The sequence below is a fragment of the Peromyscus eremicus genome, chromosome 7, assembly GCF_949786415.1.
Source record: "Peromyscus eremicus chromosome 7, PerEre_H2_v1, whole genome shotgun sequence".
In the NCBI taxonomy this organism is placed as follows: domain Eukaryota; kingdom Metazoa; phylum Chordata; class Mammalia; order Rodentia; family Cricetidae; genus Peromyscus; species Peromyscus eremicus.
Window position 1 is genome coordinate 112,828,346 of NC_081422.1, and position 14,897 is coordinate 112,843,242.

Consider the following 14,897-nt stretch of genomic DNA (forward strand, 5'->3'; position numbering starts at 1 on the left):
CAGCTGTGGCGTTCGCGGCTCCAGCTCCCTCGGACAGGATGTTTTTCATGCCTTGTCATTGCCCCCACTCATTTCTGGCCAGTCTGGAATGTACCTGCCAATGGCCCGATGCTTTATGAAACAACCGTTTCCTTTTATTATGATCTCTGATGTTGATAAAATTTGTCTTGAAGTTGCATTTCCCCCTTGAACAGTGACAGTTCGTCACATCTGCTTTCCCACGACTGTCACATCTGTCCCTTGCTGTTTTTCTGTTGTTATTGGTTTGAGGAGAATCGTTACAGAAAACCCAAAACCCTTGGATTGTTAAGTCTTTCCTTTCAAAGGCTGGGTACACGTGGAGCTGTTTGGGACTTTGCTGCTACTGTGCTGCCACCAAATGGAACTGACCAGCGGCTGTCACACTGTTCTTTGCCACTGTGCCTATGCTCAGAAAACGCTCACCGCTCAACTGCAGACTTGGACAGGGTCAGAAGCAGGTGTCCCGCCCCATCCAGCATGGCACCAACTTTCTCCCTTCCTTGGCCCTGGTCGCCAATAATGCTCAAGGGCACAAAGATTCAAAACAAAACAAAACAAAACAAAAACAAGGGCCAGAGCACCGCTCAGGTGTGGCGTTCACCTCACACTGCAGTCAACATCAGAGTCTACGGTAGAGCTCTTCAGTCTCGCTTGAGAACCTGTGGCCTCAACCAGCTGCCAACTGACGTGGCCCAAGTCCATCTCAGCCTCTTTGGAAGCACAGCCTCCTCGAGCCAAGGGTTGGAGAAGCCTGTCTAAATGGGAGACGAGTTGCTCCAAACCAGGAAGAAGGGCTCCTCCCTGGAGCCCGGGGGTCTCTCTCCGGCCTGGCCGTTCCCAGTTTGGTGTTTAGCCGTGCTGCGTCGCGCTGCTCCCTAGTCTGAGGAATGAAAAGAGCTCTTTTGTGTTGGCGCCCTTGCCTTAGTCCTCTGTGGGTTGGGCCTCAGCCAGATTTCTGCTGGGAGTTGCTGGTACTAACAAGACTCAAAATCAGGGGTCAAACTTCAAAAAGAAATTTTTTTTTCCTTTTACAAAATAACGAAGCCAGCTACCTGGCCTATCTTCCCACAGTGCTTTGGTCTGGGAAACCACTGTGCATTCAGAACAGAAATACGTAGGGGTCATCAGATCTCCTGACTTTCTGAGTGTTCCAAACCCAGTAATCCCTGTGCCAATTACAATAGAAACTGCCCCCTTGCTAAGCATCACCACAGATAACAGTTCCGTGGCAGATCCGCACACGCCATAAACCCTCATGGAAACCAGTCGTTAACCGATCCCGCTGCCTTAAGTGTCTTGAGTGTCACGGTGTCTGCCGTGGGTTGATTTCCACACAGAACAAGGCCTGGGTGGAAACCTCAGATCGTCACCTGTGCCTCTTGCTGTGTTGTTGGTCTCACGGGCCTTATTTGGAAAGGGGGGCAGAGTGGACTGAAATTCCAGAATATTTCAGGAGAAGCGAGCCTGGAAATAGAGCTGTGCTTCAGACAGGTTCAAGGCCAACTTTGGCCTTAGCATTCTGGAGCTGCGTGTGCACTCAGGACCCAGCTTCCAGGTGGAGAACCCTGTTCTTGCCACCACAAACATGGAATGTCTCGGGTGGGCGGCAGGGCCTCTGAGGGTTCTGAAATCCGCACCTTATTGGACCAAGCTCCGAAATGCCAATTTTTCTTTCTTTAAAAAAAAAAATCTGCTTTATGTACATAATTGAAAAAAATCTATATTTTTTAATCAGTTACTTGTAAATGAAGCAATAGAATTCTAACAAGGCCAAGAAAGGAGATGAATGTGTGAGGTTTATTTTCTTAAGGTAAATACGGGTATTGCTTTTAATTGTTAGTTTATTAAAGTGTGGGCTTGAAAACTTACCAGCCACTTCTGTGTGCCATATCCTTCCCACATTACCAAAACACTCCATCTCCTTAGCCAAAAGAAACGTCTGACCTCCCGGGTTCATGGTCCTCTCAGCTCCAGGTTAGGACCCCTCTCCTAGACAAGTGCTTTTGACATGAAGGTCTGGGGCAGGACGGCTTGGGATGTGGACTCCAGCCTACACCTTTTGCATGACCTCAAGTGGGGGCTTCCTGGGCGCCCCTGACCCCTGATGATGTTAGTGCTCTCTTCCATTTGTTCTGGAATCCTCCGTGTTGGTCTGTGGTTTCATGCACTAGCTGTTTGTAAACAATGCATTTGTATCCTAATAACACCACCTGTCACCCATGGCAGTTGGTGGGGATTCCTTTGACACGGTGCAATGTTGATGAGATGACTTTGTGGACATGAGGATGTCCACATGACACTCACTTGTCATGGTTACAGCATTTGAAGTTGGGGTACGAAATGAAACCTGTAAGTGTGTATAGCCTGGCAGCATTCTACAACCCTGTATTTTGACCGATGGCTTCCTAATAAAATCCAGAAACACACAGCCCTATTGGTCAAACACTCGTGACGTTTGTGCCTCTGCTTCTAATGGTGCTGTGCTGGACAGCTGGCATGCCAGGGCTCGAGAAGAGCGGAGGGTTCCCTACGCAGACTTGCTGGCTGCCTCTGCTCCTGCTCTACTGTAAATCTGACCATGTCCATCCCTCGAGCTGCCCTGAAGATGGATACCCCAGCGGTGGTGTCGGTGTCTGGGGAGTTACGGTTTTCTGCTGGATATTTGAATGTGATGATCCAGCGCTGCTTATGTAGAGTGTGCACGATTCTGGGGGCAAGTATTGTCAATCAGTGATTCCCTCCTGCCGGAAATAAACTCGTGAAACTGCACTGTCTTGTGGTTGACCTGCTTCTCCAGGCCTGTTATGGGGTTTTATTTTTTCCTTCCCCTGTACACCACACCCTGCTGCTTCCCACTTCTACAGAGCAGTGTGGATAGGAGCAGGGCAGCAGGACTCAGGGCCAGAGTTCTTGATCTCCCCCCCCCCCCCCCCCGTAAGCTAGAAAACCATCCTGGCCCTCTTTCCTGAGACAGGCAGGGTGACTCCATCCTCCCAGAAGGACTCCAGCCCTACCAGCAGGCTACCTCATGGTCTTTGGAATTTATGGGAGGGTCCTGGGACCAGTCCCCTGGGATGGAGATAGAGCTCTAAACACCACATCGCCACCACAGGTTCTGGGTACCTGCCCTTCACAGCAGAACTGCCCAGCCAGAGGACAGTCACTTTGAGTTAACCTGGTGCTGACTTCTAGTCTGCCCCCGTCCTGTCTGCTTCCCTCTGCTCCCTAGTCTGCACTTTCACCTCCTCTGCTATTTTATACCTCACATACGCACAGGCTTGTAGCAGCCCTGGGCAAGTGGAGACAGTCATCAGAAGGACACTTGACTGGGACTTGGGCTCCCTGAAATGTGCCCTGTGCTTTTCTAGTTATGACAAGAATGGGAGGGAGGGAGGGAGAAGAGGTAGGAAGGGACAGCCTGGGGACATAGCAGGCTAGCTGGCAGTCGGTTAGCTTATGGACAGGAAGTGCCTGTGGACTGCTGGCAAGGTCCCTGGAGTATCCAGGCATGTTAATTTCCCTTTGCTGGAGATAGCTACAAATCAACAGGATGCTCAAAGCCCAGAACCTCTAACTAGTGAGGCAGGCTAATCCCAGAACAGACTGGCCCCTCAGGTTGTGAGACAAGAGGCATACAGGCCCCCAAGCTTTCCAACCAAACCCCACAGCACAGCTCTAGCTGCAGCCACGCTGAGAATCACCTGAGGTTGAGTGCATTCCTCACCACTGCCTCCCCACCCCACACATCACCTGGAGGCCCTGAAAGGTACCAATTCCTGCCGGGCGGTGGTGGCGCACGCCTTTAATCCCAGCACTTGGGAGGCAGAGGCAGGCGGATCTCTGTGAGTTCGAGGCCAGCCTGGTCTACAGAGTGAGTTCCAGGACAGGCACCAAAACTACACAGAGAAACCCTGTCTCAAGAAAACAAAACAAAACAAAAAAAGGGCACCAGTTCCTGAAGGGTGACAACTCAGTGGGAGACGGGAGATCTTGCTGAATCACTGAAGCCCCAGCACCCACCTAGGATACAAGCTTCTAAAGCAAAAGTGAGTGCCTAAGTTCAGCCCCTACAATGGACATAAACGCCGGGTGTGGTGGTATGTCCTTACAATCCCAGACCTAGAGCAGCAGAGCCCAAGATACCTGGGGCTCACTGGACGTCTAGCCTAGCCTAGCTAATTGGTAAGCTCTAGGCCAATGAGAGACCTTGTCCAAAGGAGGAATACAACATCCTGAGGATAACATTCCAGCCTCCAACATGCATGTGTACACACACACCGATACACACAAAACACAAACATGCTCATCACACCAATACATGCATAGAAGGAAAAGGCTAGACTCCTCAAGGCCACCCTGGCTACTCTGACTCAAACCTCTCAGAATGGAAGCCTTCTTTCAAATACTCCCAGTGATTCGAATGTGCAGCCAGGGCTGGGAACGGCTGACTGGCTACCGAGGACTGGGAAATGTGCCTCCACACTGTTCCACGCCTGGTGCCCACACAGCGCAACTGCCATGAGCAAGGCTTTGGGAGTTGACATACAGCTTTCTTTGGAAAATGCTTCATACATGTTCACTGCTTTAAAAGGAACCTAGAAAAGTACCGAGAGCCCTTCATGGGTGCCGGGCACCTCTCCATGGCCAGAGCAATGGCATCGCTGCTAGAGGAGGATCCTGCTTGAGGGTCTGGAGGGATGGCTCAGCAGTTAAGAGCACTGTTGCTCTTGAGGAGGTAGGACCAGTTCCCAGCCTCCTTATCAGGTTGTTCCCAACCTGTAACTTCAGTTCCAGGGGATCCAATGTCCTCTTCTGGGCTCTGTGGGTACCAGGCACATACATGATACACAGACATATATGCAGGCATTCCCACATACAGATAAAGTAATTTTTTGTAAACTTTGGCTGGGTCAAGTGAATGGGAGCCCAGGTCACCTGCCAGGAGCAGAACACAGCTGTCCACTCTTCTGCACCAAGGGTGGGACAGTGTTCTGCCCCAGCTATGTCCTGACGGACATACTCCCCTCACCAGTATGAGCCAAGCAGCGGAGAGGCAGCTTACATTTGCAGGGCCCGGGATCCATCTGTCCCAAGTACCATAGGGTTCCCCTAACACCCATGGGACTTGACTCCCAGCTAATACCTGCCTTAGGGCCTGAGGCACTTCCATATCCTTGCCTGGCAGCCAGATGTGAGGACCCAGGAGCCCACAGCTGGGCCACAGCTGGGCCAGGGGTCAGAGTGGAAGGGACAAGAATCAGAGTATCTCCAAGCACTCCCAGTTATCAGCAGGAGCAGAGCCAGGTGACTTCCCATGCCTATGTCCTCCCCTGCAGGGGGGATTGCTCACCAGCCTGGGGGAGACCAGGCTGAGCACCTGGGGGCAGCACCTGGGGGAGGCGGGGCCTACAACTGCTCCCTCACCTAGGTCAATATTGGCAGAGAAGGTAGGGCCCTGGGAGATAAGATGGTAAGAACATAGTAGCCCCAAACCCCTGGGAACCCACAGGTTGGGATTGTAGGGCTGCCTGGGCCAGAAGTCAGTGGGATGAGGGACTTACCAGACAGCACAGCCAGGCAAGCCCAGCTCCGTCAGACCCAGACTAACACCTAAGGGTTAGGGTGGGCATGTCCACAGGGGAGGAGGGATGGCCAAGCAGAGGAAATGGGCCATGCTTCCATTCAGAGCACATGCCAGGGCTGGGGATTTAGCTCAGCGGTAGAGCAAGCGCAAGGCCCTGGGTTCAGTCCTCAGCTCTGAAAAAAAAGAAAGAAAGAAACAGAGCACATGCCTGCTTGTACACACACACACACACACACACACACACACACACACACACACACACCATACCCCATAGTACCAGGCACAAGCCACAGCAACACCCAATCTGAGTTAACTGTGATACATCAGCCACCATCCTAGAAGACACAGCTCTAACAGGGCCTTGGCCTCACTGGTCCACATCCCACCGTGGCCTACAAGTCCTGGAGAAGAGCCCGACCAACAGACTTCCAGTTGAGGGCAGGGAACAAGGAATGGAGAGGGCAGGAGGCTGATTCCGTGTGGGCAGTGTTGTTTGGGCTAAGACCTGGATTCAGAAGAGGAGCAGAGACGGGCCCTGGGGAGGCAAGGACACCAGGCCCAGGAGTGGTATGAGGAAACAGAGCAGAATGTGCCGGGTGCCTTCCAGCTACGGGAAAGCCCCGCACAGCTAGAAACCATAACTAGTGGAGGGATGCCAGATGTGCAACTGGAGGGAGGTTCAGGTAACTTGTCCCCATCAGAGGCTGGGGACAGTGGGAAGAGGTTAAGAGGTTGAGGTGAGATGTCTCCCTGTAGCTGATCAAGACCCGAGGGATGGAAGGTTCGATGGTGGAGGGGGTCAGGGGGAAGTGTTAGTGAGTATTTAGAGTTTATAGAGTGGTAGTTCCAGTTTTCATTCTGTGTGTGTGTCTGTGTGTGTCTGTGTCTGTTTGCGGGGAGCAGGAGAGTGTCATGTGCACAGGCACAGTTGCCCTTGGGAGGCCAGAGGCTGGCATCCGATGGCCTCCTCAGTCACATCTCCACCTTCTTTTTTGAGACAGAATCTCTCACCGAAGCTAGAGCTCACCTAGGATCCTGTCTCGGACACCTCACTGCCCCCAGTCTCAGTGCCGGGCTACCGGTGTGTGCCACCACACTCAGCCTTTGCATGGACACTGGGAATCCAAATTTCATTCCTCATGTTTGGGCAATAAGTGTTCTACCCACTGGGCAATCTCCTCAGCCACATAAAGTTTCTGTTTTCAAGTTGGGGAGGTAGAGATGTGTATCGATGATAGTGATGATCAGTGTCCCCATGCCACAGAATTGTACACTTAAAAATGTAGGGTGGCGCACGCCTTTAATCCCAGCACTCAGAAGGCAGAGGTTGGCGGATCTCTGTGAGTTCGAGGCCAGCCTGGTTGACATAGTGAGACTCTGTCTCAAATATAAACAACAACAACAGCAACAAATGATAGTGTGGTAAATATTTTTGTTTTGTTTTATGAGACAGGATCCCCATAACCCACACTGGCCTGGAACTTGCAATTCTTCTGCCTCCACCTCCTTAGGGCTGTGATCATAGGTAGGTAGGTGCCTCTATGCCCTAGGATGGTTTAAAAAAACTTAAAAATAATAAAAATTTTAATGTAATATTTTGTTTAAGATTTCTTTCAAGTACAATGTATTTTGATCATATTCAGCCCCCTCATCCACCTAACTCCTCCCAAGCCCACCGCCACACCCACTGAATCCAACAGGGTGACAGATTTTCCTGTATTCTGTTAGCTTTCTGTATCTGCAGGTTTCACAGCTGTGGATTTGACTAACTTGAATAAAAAGACTTGAGGGAAGGCTGTGATTACTAAACATGTTTAGACTGCTTTTCTTGTCTGTCTCCTGGGTGTGACAACTGTATACAGTGCTACATTGTTTTAAGTATTATAAGTGACCTAGATATGGTTGAAAAAATAGGGAAGGGTGTAGGGCTGTGGGTAAATACTAGCTCATCATCTTGCATGAGGGGCCTAAGCAGCCTTTGATTTTGATATCCATGGGAAGCATAATTAGTCTTCTTACAGATAGCAAGACATGGCTGTATTTTACTGTAACTTCTAAAGCTATGGGAGGGGCCTAGAAGGCGGACACACTGGCACACTCCTATAATCCTATTCTGAGGCTGAAGCAGGATTGTCACAAGTGTGCAGCAGGTCTTTCTTTGGGCCACCAGCTCCCAAATAATGAGACAGAGACTTCTTATTTATTATGAAAGCTTGGCCTTCGCTTAGGCTTGTTCCTAACTAGCTCTTAAAACTTAAATCAACCCATTTATATTAATCTATGTTCCGCCACGTGGCTTGTTACCTCTCCTCCATACTGTCTGTCCAAACACCTCTGAGTCTGGCTGGAGAATTCTGCCTCTCCTTGTGGCAAAGTGTCCCGGCACAGGTGGGTGGGTTCACTCGAATCCATGGAAAGAAGACTCAGAGGCACCTTAAGAATAATTTAGGCCGGGCGGTGGTGGCTAGCCTGGGGTAAATGAAACCCTGTTTTAGAAAAAAATAAAACAAAAGGGAACTGCAAGATGGATGGGTGGTGGGTAAAGATGATTGCTGCTGAGCCTAATAACTTGAGTTTGATCCATGGGACCTATATAATAGAAGGAGGAAATGGCCTCCACAAGTTATCCTCTGGTCTCCATGTACACCCCATGGTGTGTATGTGCACACATATACACACACACACACACACACTACACACACACTGCACACACTACACACACACACACACACACACACACACACACACACACACACACACTGTAATAAGAAATCCAAGTCCCTCTGGCTGCTGTGTGAGAGGGAAGATGTAGGGCCAGGGAGGCCAAGATTCATGTCACCAACTGGTTGAAGCTGGCTTCCAGAGCAGGGCAGTGGCAGGAAGCAATGGGACTCCCCAGTCCAGTAAGGAGGGTGAGTCTGGGTGTAGGAACAGGGGATGGGGGAGACAGTGAGGTGGGGGAGATGCCAGGCATCCCTGGTGCTTTCAACTTTGGGCCTGGAACTTGGAAGAAAAGTAGAAAATTGAGAGGGGCTGAGGCCAGAGCTGTGTGCCTGCTGACTTTTAGAGGCTACAAAGGAGACAGATGGAGAGAGAAGAAGGGGAAGGTGGTGACTGAGCCAGCTGCACTGGCAGCATGGACATGTGGGAACAGAGAGCAGTAGATTGGAAGAAGGAAGTGGGAAGGAGTGGAGACACAAGAACGCAGAAGAGTCAATCAGTCAGCCAGTGCGCAGGACAGTCAGTACACAGGACAGTCAGTGCACAGGACAGTCAGTCAGTACACAGGACAGTCAGTGCACAGGACAGTCAGTCAGTACACAGGACAGTCAGTGCACAGGACAGTCAGTGCACAGGACAGTCAGTCAGTACACAGGACAGTCAGTGCACAGGACAGTCAGTGCACAGGACAGTCAGCCAGTGCACAGGACAGTTAGTGCACAGGACAGTCAGTCAGTGCACAGGACAGTTAGTGCACAGGACAGTCAGTCAGCCAGTGTGCGGGACAGTCAGTCAGTGCACAGGACAGTCAGCCAGTGTGCAGGACAGTCAGTGCACAGGACAGTCAGTCAGTGCACAGGACAGTCAGTCAGTCAGTGCACAGCACAGTCAGTCAGTCAGTGCACAGGACAGTCAGCCAGTGTACAGGACAGTCATCCAGTGCACGGGACAGTCAGCCAGTGCACAGGACAGTCAGCCAGTGCGCGGGACAGTCAGCCAGTGCACAGGACAGTCAGCCAGTGCGCAGGACAGTCAGTCAGCCAGTGCGCAGGACAGTCAGCCAGTGCACAGGACAGTCAGTCAGTGCACAGGACAGTCAGCCAGTGCACAGGACAGTCAGTCAGCCAGTGCACAGGATAGTCAATGCACAGGACAGTCAGCCAGTGCGCAGGCAGAGCCCAGCACAAGGAGATACGGGCATGCTGTGACTATGGTGACCCTTCACACTGGCAGCCACCGCTATATCTATTAGATGTGCCCAGCATGGTGGTACACATCTGTAATCCCAACACTCAGCGGCTGAAGCAGGAGGATTGTGAATTCCAGGTCAGCCTGGGCTACACAGCGTAACCCTGTCTGACCAAAATAAAACATGTACACACTGGCCACTGGGCACAGAGTGGCCTGGAGTTCCTGGAGTGTCCACTCCTGTGACATGGAACAGTACATAAAAATTTCACTCCAGAAAGGGTCTATGGACAGTCGACAGGCACTAGCAGTGTTGAAGGGGAGGCCTGTGTGGGCTGGGCCTTGTCTGGGGCTACAAGAGACAGAGGGAAGCTGTGTCCTGGGCATTTCCAGACGGCTCTATTTCCAGCACTCTCATATCCCACAGTCAGAAGTAACAGAGCGGCAGCCAGGGTGTGGAAGAGATTTCTTTGCTGCAGACTGTACTAGCCTCTCCCACGATGGGTATCAAGGCTCCCTGGGGAGGGCATTGCTGGGCAGCCAGCCAGAGATGGGAGATGGGGAGTGGGAGATGCCGGGAGGCAGCCCCGGCCATTTCCTTCACCTCCTAAAGTGACTTTGATATCACAGATTCACTACAGTGGCCTGAACCCCTGGATCCAAAAGGACCCCTCCTCCCTATGTGTGTGTGTGGTGGGGAGGAGTTGCCTATCTGAGCTCCCAGGAACAGAAATCAGTGTTTTCTCAGGCCAGCTCAGGCCTTCACCCCTTACCTTCTCTGCCCACTGATACCCAAGAAGTGAGTCTACCAGGCCCTGGGAAGGGGGCTGGCTCCCAGACGACTTGGTCAATATTTATTGACTGACTAAGTCTGAATACCCAGTCCATGCTGCACCGAACACTGGGGTGTGTCCTCCAAGGGAGAGGCTGGGATTGAGTTACGGTTAGGAGGGAGGGGCAATGGGTAGATCCTGGCTTCCTGCCAGGCCTGGCACTGCCCACAAGCAGGGTGAAGGGGAGTGCAGGAGCAGTTCCCAGAAGGTAGGCCTGGGCTGGAGGGGGCCTTGGGAACCAGTGGAGGGCATGGTGTGCCAGGGCTCAGGGTCACACAGAAGGGCTAAAGGCTGGCAGAGCTGAGGGCAGTCCCACCATGAGAACCGGCACTGGCAGCAGTGGAGGAGGGCCACCGTGGCAAGCCAGCGTGAGGGGAAGAAGTAGCACATTTTGCATGTGGGCGGGGGTCGCTGTCACCCCCAAAGTAGGTTTGCTTAACCCCCTCCAGCAGGCTGTGCCCTCTCCTGGAAGTTAAGCAAAGAAACCTCAGGGTTTACCCTCAGGTACCCAGGAAGAAAGGTGTGGGGGGGGGGGGCACCTGAGGAGGAAGAGGAGGGGGGGACATCTGGGATGGAGAAGGAGTGCCCTGAGGAGAAGTAAACAGAAGAGAGCCTGCACAGCGGGTTAGAGCCCCTGGGGGAGGGGCGAAGAAGGGAGCCAGTGCACGAGTGGAAGGAACCCTGGGAAGGTAAGAGGGTTTCTCGGGATGAGGAGGGCATGGGATGGCATCCCCTCTGGGGAGGTGCAGGAAAGTAAAAGGGAACTTCCAGGGGTGGGGGCTCGTGGGCCACAGGTGACCCTCTGGGAAAAGATGGAACCTCTGAGGGAAGGCGCCTGGAGGAAACACGGGGTGTTGGAGGAGTAAAGGGGGGACCCCTGCTTTAAAGGTCTCTCCCCTCACCTGCCCTAGCAACAGGGACGGGGTTTCAGCCCCAATCTGACGCTCCAGGCTGCGGGTATCAGGGCACCTTTCCAGCCACCCTCAGGATGATGCTGCCCCTCCCAGTGGGGCCAGCCTAGGCAAGACTTCCGGCTGCCAATCTGCCCTTCTCTCCTCTGTGGCCCTGAGATGGGGCAGTGATCTTCCCACCTCGCTGTGGCCCTTATAGTTACATGACCTATATACCTGAGAGCTATATACCTAGCTCTCATCTGTCTGTGCCTCAGGTCTCTGCCTGTCTGGGTCCCTAGTCACTCTCCTGTCACTGGTTTTGCATATAAACTCAGTGTCTTTGCTGAAGGGTCCCGTCGTGGTGTATCATCACATTTTCTGTTGCTGGAGATGACGACTGTGCCTGTCTGTCGTGTGTGTCATTGTCACACAATGATTACACCTGGAGGCATTGTTAGCATGCCTGCTGACTCCCTTCTGCATTTGTCTTGGCCAAGTCTCAGTCAACAACTATCTACGGATTTGTCCTGCTCCATGTTGGCAGACCCAGACCTGCGCAGGATTTCCCCGGGGCTGCAGGAGAGGCTGGTGTACTGGCTCCCATTACTGCCCCAGCCCACAGCCTCCACTGGCGTGACTCAGCATGGACAGCCCCCTGCACCACCCCCTTTCCAGGCCACCTTGTCCTGAGCCCAGCCCTCAGGAGCCCTAGACAAAGAAGTAAAGAATGGGAGCCACCTATGGTTCTGTAACTCTCTTACCTCACCTTGTCCCCTCTCCCCTGTCACACAGGGCAGCAGAGCCTAGGGTGTTCTTGCTGTTGATGGGGCAGGGCTCGGATGCCCAATCAAGAGCAAAGAAGTCACTGGTGTGCCAGGGCCACCCATGTGACAGACTCAGAACCCACTGACTGCGTCTGCCTGCTGAACAGGATTTTGGTTAGATGTGGAAAGTTGCACTGAGGAATAACAAACCCTTCACCTCCATGCCTGTAGAACCCACGACTGTCTGCACTTTCCACAGCAGTAGTGCAGGGAATCCTTCAAGCAGCTGAATGTGAGAGGGTGGGGTTGGTAGCACCCTTCTCCCCAGGCCTCCGTAGTGTTTCTCCTCTGCAAGGAGACTCCAGCAAGCTCAGTGACTGTTTGCAGAGCCTGCATGTATATTCAGCTGCTTTCAAGGCTGCATTAGGAAAGCATGTTTCATCAGCCCAACCTTCTGCAGTCACCTGAGCCTGTTACTTGCTGCAGAATCTGTCACAGTCCTGTACAGAGTCTCCATCCTGAGTTGACAGGACTTCTGTCTTGTTTGTGGAGCCTGTAAAGCTGGTACCTGTTCGCAGTCTAGATGTCTCTCCACGGTTTCCATCGCTCCCGTGTGAGATTTGCTTTTATTCCAGATGCGGGCATGCACAGCCTGTCCTGGCTACAGAGCAGTCCAGCACCTCTGTCCAGGTGTCTATCTGCAGATTTGTCTGCTTATGGTGCCTGTCCCTGTCTAGGGCCAATTGTTTCCTCTGCCGTAATGTTATCAGAACTTTGAGGATCAGAGCTTATTCCCTGATGGTCCTGCAAGCTAGGCTCAGCCGCCTGTGCTCACCAGGCTAACCGAATGGATAATAATGAAAAGCAGAGAAAGGAAATATAACCAATATGGCCACATCGAGAGGAGGAACAAATAGAGGTCCAGTGAGCACCGCCCAAGTCCTGCTATGAGGTTTAGGGTTAAATGGAGCACAGGAGTTTTGCGTGACTGAGCAGTCCTGCTCAAAGTGCAGTCCCGCCCATCACTGGCCCACCACTGTCACTGTTCTGTGTGCTCCGATCTGTCCTGCAAGGTGCCCTGACAAGTTGTCAGAAGTATGTGAAGTCTCTCTTTGGGAGACAAGCCCTTCCTCAAGCTGACCCAGGGCATCAGACTTTCCCTCCCTCCAGAATGAAATTCCTGAGGACATGCCAATTGAGAGGGGTGTTCACCAATAGGGTGGGACACAAGTGCCATTCTCGAATACCTTCCCACTTGCAGGATGGTTATCGCGTCTCTGTCTATGCCCTAATGGCAGAGCTTCCCCCCACTTTAGAACCATGCTCTGTCCACATCTGTTCTGCAGGGCCTGATGCTCACATGTGACCTCATGATCTTTTTAGGGGCTTTCTCTCCTTGTACAGCCTGTCTGAATTGACCTGGGTAGAAGTTCATTCAGCTTGTTCCAATGGAGAATTTCTCACTGGACAGGGGTGATGTTTGTCTGGGAACACCCACGTGCTTCTGTAGACATCATCCCTGTTTGTAGAGCCTCTGCGTCTGTACACTCCTGTTTGCAGGTAGACCTGTGGACAGAGCTCACCCCTACTGACAAAGCCTCGGCCATTTCCAAATTGACCTGTATAGCCTGCCCCTGTTTGCAGGACCTGGGGCTCCCCACAGACCCAGGCCTGCTTCATAATCCTGCTGTGTCTAGAGTGAATGTGCTTATACACAGCACTGGCTTCCCTGTGGCTCAACCCGCAGCACCGTGCCTCTCTGGAGAAGCCAATGCCATTGAAAGAACCAGTCTGTAGATCCTTGTAGGCTTATGTAGTTCCTCTGCAGACTTAGAGAGCCTCAATTCTTCTGCAGGCTCCCCGACTTGACCATAGGGTGGGGGCCATTTTACAGATCCAAAATCTCTTCGCAAAGCCTGCCATGGTTTTCTGCACCCATTCTCATCGTCTACTTGCTGGAGATATCCTGCACATGAAGCTCTGGCATGTCTACAGAGCTTTTCCAGGGCTCGGACTAGAGGACTTTTCTATAGCTATGGGGGTGGCTCCTGTCTGCAGAGCCTTGTGCATTGATGTGCTTGTCCATAGCTTCAGACTCTGCCCTTTCTACAGAGTCCTTTTTTATCCACATTAGCACGGCCTTCCCCAGGCTGCGCGGCCTTCCCCAGGCTGCCGAGCTCCTGTGTGCCTCTAGAGCCTGTACCTGTTTGTAGAGCCTTTCTTGGCTTCCAGTCTTTGCCTGTTTGCCAAGCCTGTCTGACTTTCCCTGGGTAGTACCCGGGTCTCTCCAAAGCTGTCCTTGTATACACGGAGGGCCCCTGCTTGAAGAACTCATTTCTCTCTGGAGACCTTGAGTCGTTCAATGCTTCATCAGCCTGTGGAGGCATGCCTGTTTGTACAGCCCCTATCTGCCCAGACTGTTGCACTGTGCAGACCCTCTGTCTATCTATACACTCGTTTCTAACTTTGTCAGACCTTTGTGTAGTTCTGCCCTTTCCCTGAGGTCAGAACTTGTCTTTCCATACAACACTGAGCCCCGTTTCAAGAATCCACCCCTATCTGTAGGGTCTTTCCCTGCAGACTGGATGGGTCCTTGGAAAGAGTCTCCTTTACACAGTCTGAAGTGACTGTCCCTGAGTCTGCAGACCCTGGGTCTGTCTAAAAGCTGTCGGCATGTTTCTATCTCCTTTTGATTTTTTAGACAAGGGCTCCTGTCACTCCACCTAGCCTCACACTCACTATATATCTGAGGATGATCCTGAACTTCTGATCCTCCTGCCTCCACCTCCTGGGTGCTGGGATTAAAGCCAGGCCATGTTCTGTGTGGTGCTGGGGGTCAAATCCAGGGCTTTATGCATGCTAGGCAAGCATTTTACCAACTGAACTACACCTC